We start from the raw sequence: 10,544 nt of genomic DNA on the forward strand, positions 1-10,544 counted from the left end.
CGAGATGACGTTTAGCCCTTGGTGGCAGGTTTAGCATGCATCAAGCTAATACACATATGGCCGATGTTTGCTGAAATCGGGAATGGAAGCTATAATCTTTCGGTCCTAACGCCGAGACTTTACCTAGCGGCTGCTGCATTCTCAATTAGAACAATTTACTGTTTTATAAAGTTATAGCGGATTTATATCCAGTAAGATAAATCATAACAATGATAATAATTAAAGTTCTTGTAATTGGAATGTTGCTGGTAAGTATACTAAGACAAAGATCCATTTTTAGAATTCATTTTATAGATGTAAAAGAATAATTCTCAGCATAAAACAGAAAAGAAAATTCTATAGCATATAATAGGTTTATTATACAAAAATATGATTTTTCTAACTATTGCTAATGCTAATTATCTCAAAGTTTGTTTTATTACACCATGGCATGCATTGTTTGGTGAGTTTCCAAAATTCGTTAAATTATTTTTGACCAAAGAAAGATTACAGTAACCAGTTTTACTTCACCGCTGACTACTTTTGAATTTAAGAAAATTTCTAAATAACCATTAAATTCAGCTACCGTTAATTATGCTTAGTGACTGATGTCTTTAATCATTCTTAAAAGAAACTTTAATTTGTGTTTGAGATGCAGATGATAAGCTGAACTGTATCCTGTTATAGATAAAACTGCAGCTCGTATACCTTTTTCCAAATTTCTATTACACAGTAAAATGATAACGTTAGTGTTTTCAGAAGCACAGAATCAAGAATAAATCCCTCGGCATTCTGATTCTGCAAGAAAGTTGTTCTTTGAGAGCAATCTTTATTTTAAGAATTTTTTTTAATTACAGAGCATTGATCTAATCTTGAAAAACTTGACAATTATAGAGCATTGATCTAATCTTGCAAAATTTGAGCTACATAAATTGTTTCGCCTTTTATAACTTCTATTTTTGAAGAACATATTATTCAAGTGGTATTAACCTCTGCACGTTCATTTTAGAAAAACAAGTGCTATTTTTTCTCAAACAAATTAGTAAATAAATTAGCCGAAAATACTACTTAATATTTGTTTATGTCTTTGACCGCAGATCTTCAGGGAACGAAATTTAAAATTCAGGTTTGAAAATAAACATTTTATTAAATAACTACGAAAAAAACTCCGAAAATTCTTTGATTAGTTGTAATGGAGAACAATTTTCTACCTTCCACACGTTGTTCAAAAGATGGATTGTGTATATATTCTAAAAGTTATTTTAAATAATTCGTTTCACTAACAACTTGTTATAAAGATGATGGAAAATATATTGATTGATAGCATTGCTTGAAGGAGTGGTTGTGCTAAATGGTTGACGAAATTGAAAATTTTTCTTCGGTCATGGTTTAAACCGGCTTCAAACCGATATATGCTGAAAGGAAATGCATTACAATGGTGATTTTTCTTCGTAACCGTTTTTCAATCTTTGCAGTGTTGAAGACTCGTTGATTTCAAAACAATAAATCAGAAACTAGCATTAGAATGACTAGGAGTATTCGATTTCTATCCTATACGAATGGATCAGTTTTAAATGAATTTTGATGTTTTTTATAAGATTTTCGTCTTTATTTAAATATATGTCTTTATTTATATATATTTTATACTACGATTATCAACATTTTCAAAAAGCAATCATACAAAATCATCATAATCAACTTCATTTGTAAACGAGAAACGAGAAATTTTCCTTTTAAAACCATGCATACCAATAAATATCCCCAATTCACTTATTAATCGTAATCAATTTTTTTCAATGCTTGCTTTTATATAAAATATCAAACCTAAGATAATAAAATATCTTCATGTAGAAAAGTAATATTATCACGGAAGTTTTTTTTTAATTTATATTATTAACAATTTAAATTCTACGAACAGTGGCCACACTTCTACCAAGTCAAATGTCGCCGACAATGTTTATAAAGAATAAATTTTAAAAAAATTTAAGTAATTTCAGGAAATAATTCAACATGCTCGAACATACACATAACGATAACATCAAATACATGTTGTGTGAGAGGACACTAACAGTTGTTAGGGATAGCACACATATGTTGTGTGAACGGCCATTAAAATGTTAGAAACATTTACATATTTGCGCGACGTTAAAAGTCGTTATTCATTGTTAACACGTTTTCTGCCATGCTTCATGCCGGTAATTCAGGCAACTATTTAATAAGCTGCATATTCCTTTGCTCTTTCTTAATTGTAGTAGAGAAGAGAATATAGAATTAGATAGCAGACGTGAATCATAGACGATTCATGTGGTTAGCAACGCGTTAAAAAAAGGAAACAAACTAAAAATGGGCCTGTTCCACTCGCCTCAAATTCTACACTGAATGAGAATTTTTACTGTCACTTGAATATGGGTGTCACTGCAATCAAAATGTCAAACAAACCTATCGCCGATTGAAACATCATCAGTGATGTTGTTGAGGCTCCTTCACTGCATATCTCGAATAGGACAAACATATTGGACGATTATCACTCTTTTAACCATGCTGCCAATCAATGAATAATGTATTATGCCTATAAAGTTTGTTTCTTGAATTCAGGCTTAAAATATCCAACTTCAAAGCATTTTCTGAACAGTATAAAAACATAATATGGTAATCACGATATAATACAATACTGAATAATGAACGTTATTCAATAAATAGAGATGTTACTAAAAATTAATAATAAAAGATGCGAGCGATAGTATTAAATAGACTATGACTGCAAATAATGTTACCGATTTCAACACAGTGCTTTCCACTTGCTTTTATTGTTTCAAGTTTTTCCTTTTCATTTTATCTGTTTTTCTTCCTTACTGATTATATTTTGCTCACCTTAGAGGTATCGCGTATTACAGAGTTGAAACTCAGTGCACTAGATTAAAAGAATGTTGTTTTCAACCTTAAGGTACTTCACTCATGAAAGCGGATGCAAGCACAGTTTATTACTTGGGTCGTTCCATTCTATTGATTAATATTTAAGATAGCGACTATCAATTCCCTTCAAGGTATCATTTCTTTCTATATGTCTTGCTTATTTCAATTCAAAGAACTTTTTCGAGTTGCCTTCGGTGCTAAAATGTATTTTTAAGCGTTTAGAAGCTTACTTCCCTTAGTAATTTGCGTTCTTCGTCATTTTATAAGAGGTACTCTTCTGAAATTTTCCAAAAATTAGAATACAGACAAATAAAAGTAAAAACAGCATGCGTTAAAAATTATTTGGATAAAATGTATTTCGTAATAAATTGCTATTTTAGTTTTGACACATTATTAATTCAATTTGAGAGTGGGAACAATTATTTGTATTCATTCACAGAATTCTTTGTTATTAAAAATATTTTGAGCTTTGCATAGTATTTTGCTTTGTTAAAAAAATTTCCTTACGCGTATATTTACAATTACAGATTTTACCTAATGCATAAGGAACAAGTGGCGTTTCAGAAGACTAATTATGGTAAAAAAATGTATTGTTCTTAAACAGACGTTAATCTAAAGAAACATTAGAATATCTAAAGAAATGTTCGGTGAAAAATAATTTTTTTCTCAAAAGATCAGATCTTTCCATAAAATCTAAGTTGTCGTATAGTAGAAACTCGCATAGCAATATCAAAAACTTTCAAATGCTAGAAATTTTTTTATCGGTGCAAAACATCTGGAAGGGAACGAATTCTGAAATTGCTTTATATGCGTGACTGAGGAAAAGTGCTCGATTTAGCTGCTTAGATATAATAAGAAACATGTGAAGCATAAGGTAAGGAATATCAGATTTATAAACCTTGATGATGAAAGCTTTTAAAATGTATGCAGTTTTTTTGATATATAAGAAAATTTCAGCAGGTAAAAAAATGTTTTACAAATCGAATTATTTCGTTTGTTCAAATACACTCAATTTATTTAATTCTTTGGTTATATACATATTTCCTAAACTGTTTCATAGTTATATATCATTCATATTTTCAAAAAAAATTATTTTTTTATATTTATACGCGAAGAAATTCGTTTACAAAGAACTAGATTCTTACATAGTATTAATATAAAATAAAGTATAAAGGAGAAATCACATATCATGAAATCATTCTCTATGTAAAATAGATCATACCCCATTATGATATTCAATATCATTGAATCTTCATCACTGACTGTTATAACCGCCACTAGGAATACCCGTGAACCAGGTGCTTCTTATTAGACTGCAAAATTCCTAGTGTAGACATCCCGATTTGCCATAAGCAATTTTTTGTTGTGAAACCAAATGTATTGTACAGCTATGGTGTCCAAGTATAAAATGCAAATGCAAAAATTGAAAATGTCAACTCAATTGTATGCTCTTTAGGCTAAAACTGACGTTCAATTGAGACAACTTTTTACGTATGGAGGCCAAACAAAAATATAAGTTGTTCTGAAAGCAGCAATGGGGGGGGGGGGTTGTAAGTAATATGCGATTAATTATATACAATTAATTATAAGAATCTAAAAAAAATTCACAGAGAATATTTTAAGTATTCACATAAAAAAAAATCATTTATCAAATATTCGTGCTTTATTATATACTAATTATTTAAACTTGTTAATTCTAGATGACAATGACTTAATGAATCCTAGAATTTAAATACAAAAGCCCTATGCTTTAAAGACAAGCTATACGTTTTATTTCATAATAAAGAAAATGTAAGGTACCAAAATTATGATTTAATGTATTTCATTCGGACTCTAAGAAATCTCAGTAAATACGCATTTCAGATCATGAAACGTGTAAATTATCGTATAACAGCGCGAAAAGTATTATATTATTGCAATGCGCGCATAATGGAAGCTTAACCGTCAAAAGCTATAGTTTATCCTCGGATGGAGAAATATATAACATGCACTATTTTAATATAATTATAGCTACAGAGTGAAAAATTTTTGATTTAGTTATATACTATTATCCACCATTAAAGCGTTGTTTATTATCAGTTGTGGTAATTCTGATCGAGTATGGGAACTTCGATTTCCTGTAAAAGTCGATCGCTAATTCAAAATTCAATGGAAGGCGGTAATCTTGTAATTACCTATGTTAAAGTTATCGCGGTTCAAATAGCCTGAAGTAAGTGTTGATGACTTAAAGCGTGGGGTGTGAACTAGAAATGTTGACCTTGAGAGAAAGAAGTTTTCAACAAATCGAAAGCTTAGCGGTTAATCGACAAAGTAAACTTCAGTTGTATTTTAAAGTGGCGCGAATTATCAATATTATCTCCTTTTTGAGGTTATCGTGATACATTTTTGTACTAAATTAAAAAGAGAATTTTTAAGAATATAGGAAATAATTTTGGCAGTTTTTAAAAAAATATAGTACTTAATTTTGGACATAATTTTCATAAACTGGAATTAATGTTCAGTTGTATAATAAAAGAAGACAGGCAAGGAAAATCTTTATTTGAAAGTTAAGACTAAACGTACGAAGTTCCTCGTAATATCTTGTAAAATGTCTATTATTTTATAAACTAAAATTATTATGCTATGAATAATTATATCAATATTCTTGTTTTTTAAAATAAAAATTCGGTATGCTATTTTGTAAAATGTCTGCCATTTCAGTCATTGTTTAATAGCTATGCATATACAAAGGATAAAATGTAACAGTTATTTATCTTTATCGCTGCTGTTGGATATTTTTACATTTGATTAAAATAATTTTTCAATAACTTGAAAAAAACTTTCATAAATTATTGAAAATATGTATGATTTCATTTTGATTCACTTATAAGAGTTACTGCCACTTTATTCTTCTGAATCTTGAAAAATCTAATCCAATTCAGGATTAAAATACGTTACAGTTAGTTAAAGAAATCTTTTTAATTATTATGCACGAAATTTCTCTTTAAGTAGATTATTAAACTATATATTACTGGATAGCAACGAACAAACTAGAAAAATCAGGGGTGATGGACTCTAAGTCTACAGCCGACGATAAAAATTAAAAATGAACTAGAATAATTCCTTTAAATTATCTAACAAAGTACCGGAAAATCGTAAAATACATTTTATTACATAATTGTACAATTTTTACAAAACATTCGCAAATCAGAAAATGTATCGTAAAACTATAAATCTCCCACTTCAAACTAGGGTCAATATTCTCCTGAAAAGTCTACGACATCTCATTTACGACGCTACACAAACAGAGATAATCAAATGTATCTTTTTCGGAAGAATATACAGAGTAATAGTAAACATTCCAATAAAATACAGTTGCTCGTGCAGTTTTGAAGTTAAATTTCTCTACCTTTAATGACTGGGAAATATAAACGCGTCGGTAAAAGTAGAGTCCAATCTTCCACTGTATTGTCGCGGAAGTAATAAAAATCCTTTGACTCTGAGCATTGAACCATCAAGAACAGATCCGAATTGGGTATCTTTTAAAAGTGTAGGTAAAAGCTCTGTATTCTGTAGTCATTGAAGGTGAATGCCACCTACTGACAGAGAATACCATGCTCTGATCAGCACATGCTTACAAGTAATTATTGAACGCACAGCCATATTAGAATTTTATTCGCTTCGCAATTAACTTATGGGAAATATTTTGATGACCTTGATGGTGTGGCTCGTTAGAACGAAGAAAGTAAAAAGCTTTCCAGTGGAAGCCCGCAAATTTGTTCGAAGAAAGCAGAGAGCGCGTTAGTTGCGCTTTAACGGTTGCTCGGAATAATGCCTTGCGTGGGAAATTTAACTTTCCGGAATACTTTCGAATAGGAGAACTGCTTTACGTCAGATAAACTTTTTAATAAAGAGGAAACTGCTTTACATCAGATAAATTTTTTAATAAAGAGAAAACTGCTTTAGTCAGATACACTTTTTAATAAAGAGAAAACTGCTTTAGTCAGATAAACCTTTTAATAAAGAGAAAACTGCTTTATGTCAGATAAACTTTTTAATAAAGAGAAAACTGCTTTACGTCAAATAAACTGTTTAATCAAGAAACTATTGAAAATGAATACAGAATTACGAAAGAAACTAAGGAAAAGTGATTTTTAACTTTTCGACTCTGTAAAGACATGAAATAAAATTATTTAATTACAAATTCCAATAATAATTATTATATTATTCAATAAATATTATTAAATAATATTTATTGATTAAAAAATCATAAAAATTAAATAATAAAAATAATCAATTGATAAAAAATAATCAGTCATAAAAATTAAACGGTAAAAAATATTTCATGAAATATTTCTTTTTATTATTAGATCTTGATTTTTTAAAGAAAGAAATTATATAATTTTTAAGATTGAAAATTCCACTGAACAAAAATGTCGTACAAGCCATTTAATGATGATACTGGTCCATAAAAATTTAGAATCATAAGAGAAATCAGTGAGATTATTTTTAAATATTCCGCTACTTATTAAAATAATAATTTACCAATTAAAAATTTAAGTTAGTAAAAATATCTATTAATGTAATATGTCTGGAAATTGCTCCTTTTTCAAAAAATAATATAATATATGATTACATGTTTCGCTAAAAAGAAATTCGTTATACCAGACAAATACTTTAATGGCAAAATTATTCCTAATAAATATGTAGTCAGGCTGAAAATTTATTTAAAGTGAATTTTAAACATTCCACTGCATATTAAATTATAATTTTAAAATAAGATTTTCAATAATGAAAAATAATATCTGAATAAATATTTCTCTGAATTAAAATTTTTGCCTCTCAATTCGGAAATTAGGTGCAGAAAAAGTTCGTTCAGAAAATGTTTTATATCAGATAAATCTCTTAATAACTCACTTATTCCGAATTGATTAAAAATTTCACGGAAACTCGAACGAGAATGATTTTTATGCGCTCAAAAATATTGATATGAACGAATAAAAAGAATTTTCAGAGCAATATTATGTATTCGCTTGATGTGAATATTTTAAGTTTCCGTTATTAAAGTATTTTAATAGTGAAAAGTTATCTAATGTAAAAAAAAGCTTCTGTTGTCGAAAATATTCAATTATACAAAGAGAATTTCAATCTTCAAAAATAATTAATATTCATCCTTTAAAAATAATTAACTATTAATGATTTAAATATTGAAAAATATTTTTGCATGAAATACTTCCTTTGTAAATTCACCGAGTAAATATTCTAGAGTCAAATTTATCCAAATCAGTTCGGAATCCCGAAAAAAGTTGAAAACAATTTTAATGTTTTATGGATATCTAAATTCTTTTCAAATAAGCTATTCGAATTCAATTCAGTGAATAAAAAACATAAGTGAAGTATATATTTAAATATACGACCATCCCAAAAGGTATTAAATAAGGATTAAAGTAATTTAAATAAATTTTAAATGATTAATACTTAATTTATAAAATGATTATTTTAAATAAAACATTCTTTCCATTTCGGAATTTTTTTAGACAACTTAAAATATGAAATATCGCAAATTATTCCGAGTATTTTAATTTCCTAATAGTTAGGTGCAATTATTAGGATAAATATTGTACAGTATATAAAAATTTTGAATGACAAAAATGTTTCAAGCAAATTAAAAGTCTCAAATACAATTGGGCGAGTTTAATTTTTAAATATTTGATCGCTTAACACTATTAAATATTGATAATATTGCTTCTTCCCTAAAAAAAGAATTACAATATGACAAGAATTTAGATAAAGGAACAATCAGGTTGATGAAATTTTTGAAACATTTGGGGTATATTTGGAAGAGAAATATATTGAATTTCAGCGGCTTAAATCTATTCTGGAATAAAATACATTTTTTTCATGTCATCGAATGAATTAAAATATCTTTCTAAAAGAAGAAAACTGTTTTAAACAAAAAAAAAAATTTTTTTTTTAATTGTTCGCTTTTTTAGAAAGTACGTGAAGTATTCTAGAGACTTTTGCTCTCAAATGTAACCTTGATTTTCAACAACTCAGTTAATGAGCTGAATCAACTCTTTCGTTCTCCTCTCTCTACTTTTTGGAGAAAAGTCTATCAATGTTTAATTGACGAAATTCTACCCGCACGCAAAATATTGGAGCTATTTTTTAGATTTTCAATTGCTTTTGAATCGAATTGAACTGCACGAAATATAGAATTGAATTTAATGAAATAAAATTTCTTTTCACAGTTGACTAGTTTTTCATTTGAGAAAAAGCAAGAAAACAATCTTATTGTGATTTCAAGAGGAAGTTTCAAATAAAGTTGCAATAAATTATTTTTTTATAAATAAATATTTTTTAATAATCGAACAAAACAGCAAAAAAAAAGCATTTCTATTAATAATGGGCGAACTATTTGAAGTGAAAAAAAAAGATACTGATTATTGAGAATTTCGAACAACACAATAGGATAAAAACTTTGTCACCTTTCTTTTTAAAAATCTGTTTCTTTAAACTTTCAAATCGTAACAGGTTCTTTAAGACTTTTTGAGTTTCTCTGATTATAACTGATTCTTTATCTATTTATTTCATCTAAAAAGTCCGTAACTATTATTTAATTTTAGAGATGTAGTTTGTAAAAATCGTTGATTTAAATTAATTTTTAATCCAAAAATTAAAATTTTAAACATTTGTAATTATTATAAAATATTTCGGATGAAAAATATTTATATCAATTATTTAAAATTAAGAGAAATGATTTAAAAAGGAGCTAAAATTTTATTATCGAATTTTTCAAACTTATCTAAATTTTTTTAAATTGTTCTTATAAATTAATTTCAATTAAAGAAAATTGATTTTTACATATTCGTGCGAAGCAACTAATAAATTATTTGAAGTCAGAAACAATAATACTGATCGTTGAAAAAGTTTATTTAACGATCAAGTTTCTATTTAAATCTTTCTTAAAAAAAAAAAAAAAAAAAAAAAACTTTATCTTCCTGAAGTTGAAACTTAAAAAAATAAAACTATTTAAAAATTTAACTTCAAACTATGGAGAAAACAAACTATGATTTCCTAAGTAAGTCAGAATTTACTTACACTTCTTCTTCTCTTAAGTTATAAAACTGTCTGGAAAAAATGATAACTCTAAAAAGATATTATACCAAACCGTTTTGATCTCGGACTAAATCAGAAATGATTCTCTGAATAAAGATAATTCTTTAAACCACATAATATAAGGAAGAACTTATCAATCAAATAAAGTGAAAGAGCACTTACGGAAATAACTCTTGTCCGGTTAAGAGCTATTGATAGTATCCAAAGCAGGGATTCTGCCGGTGGTGATGCGGACGATGGTGTGAGGAGAAACAGTTCTTAATTCAGCGGAGGAGCAGTTGAGAGCGGTTGGTGGATGAATGCTTGACATATAGTTGAATGCCGTCCGCGTTCTCCTAAGGAAGAGCTAGACGTCCATGTTTCTGACGTCACTACTTTAGACATAAGGTCGAGGGTTCTGGGGTTTCATGCGATTCGTTAGCTCTAGCGATGCGTGCAAGCTTTGGGCAATAACTGATCTGTTATTGGAAAGCGATGGGGTCGGAAAACAGTGTGGGGTAAAAATGTTTATTTTCATGTAATATTGGGTTCTGTTTCCGAGTTCTTTGTTTATC

The 10,544-nt window shown here is 28.1% G+C and overlaps 1 protein-coding gene across 2 annotated transcripts in view; it reads right to left on the reverse strand.

Annotated features, from left to right (window-relative positions):
• The window catches only part of LOC129958708 (sortilin-related receptor-like), a 126,182-nt gene extending 115,864 nt beyond the window's left edge, over positions 1-10,318 (reverse strand). For both annotated transcript variants that reach the window (XM_056071356.1, XM_056071357.1), the window contains exon 1: positions 10,153-10,318. The gene's annotated coding sequence lies outside the window, so the exon portion shown is untranslated. The remainder of the gene's footprint in view (positions 1-10,152) is intronic.
• Between the last annotated feature and the right edge of the window lie 226 nt (positions 10,319-10,544).

The sequence above is a fragment of the Argiope bruennichi genome, chromosome X1 (assembly GCF_947563725.1).
Source record: "Argiope bruennichi chromosome X1, qqArgBrue1.1, whole genome shotgun sequence".
Taxonomy (NCBI): Eukaryota; Metazoa; Arthropoda; class Arachnida; order Araneae; family Araneidae; genus Argiope; species Argiope bruennichi.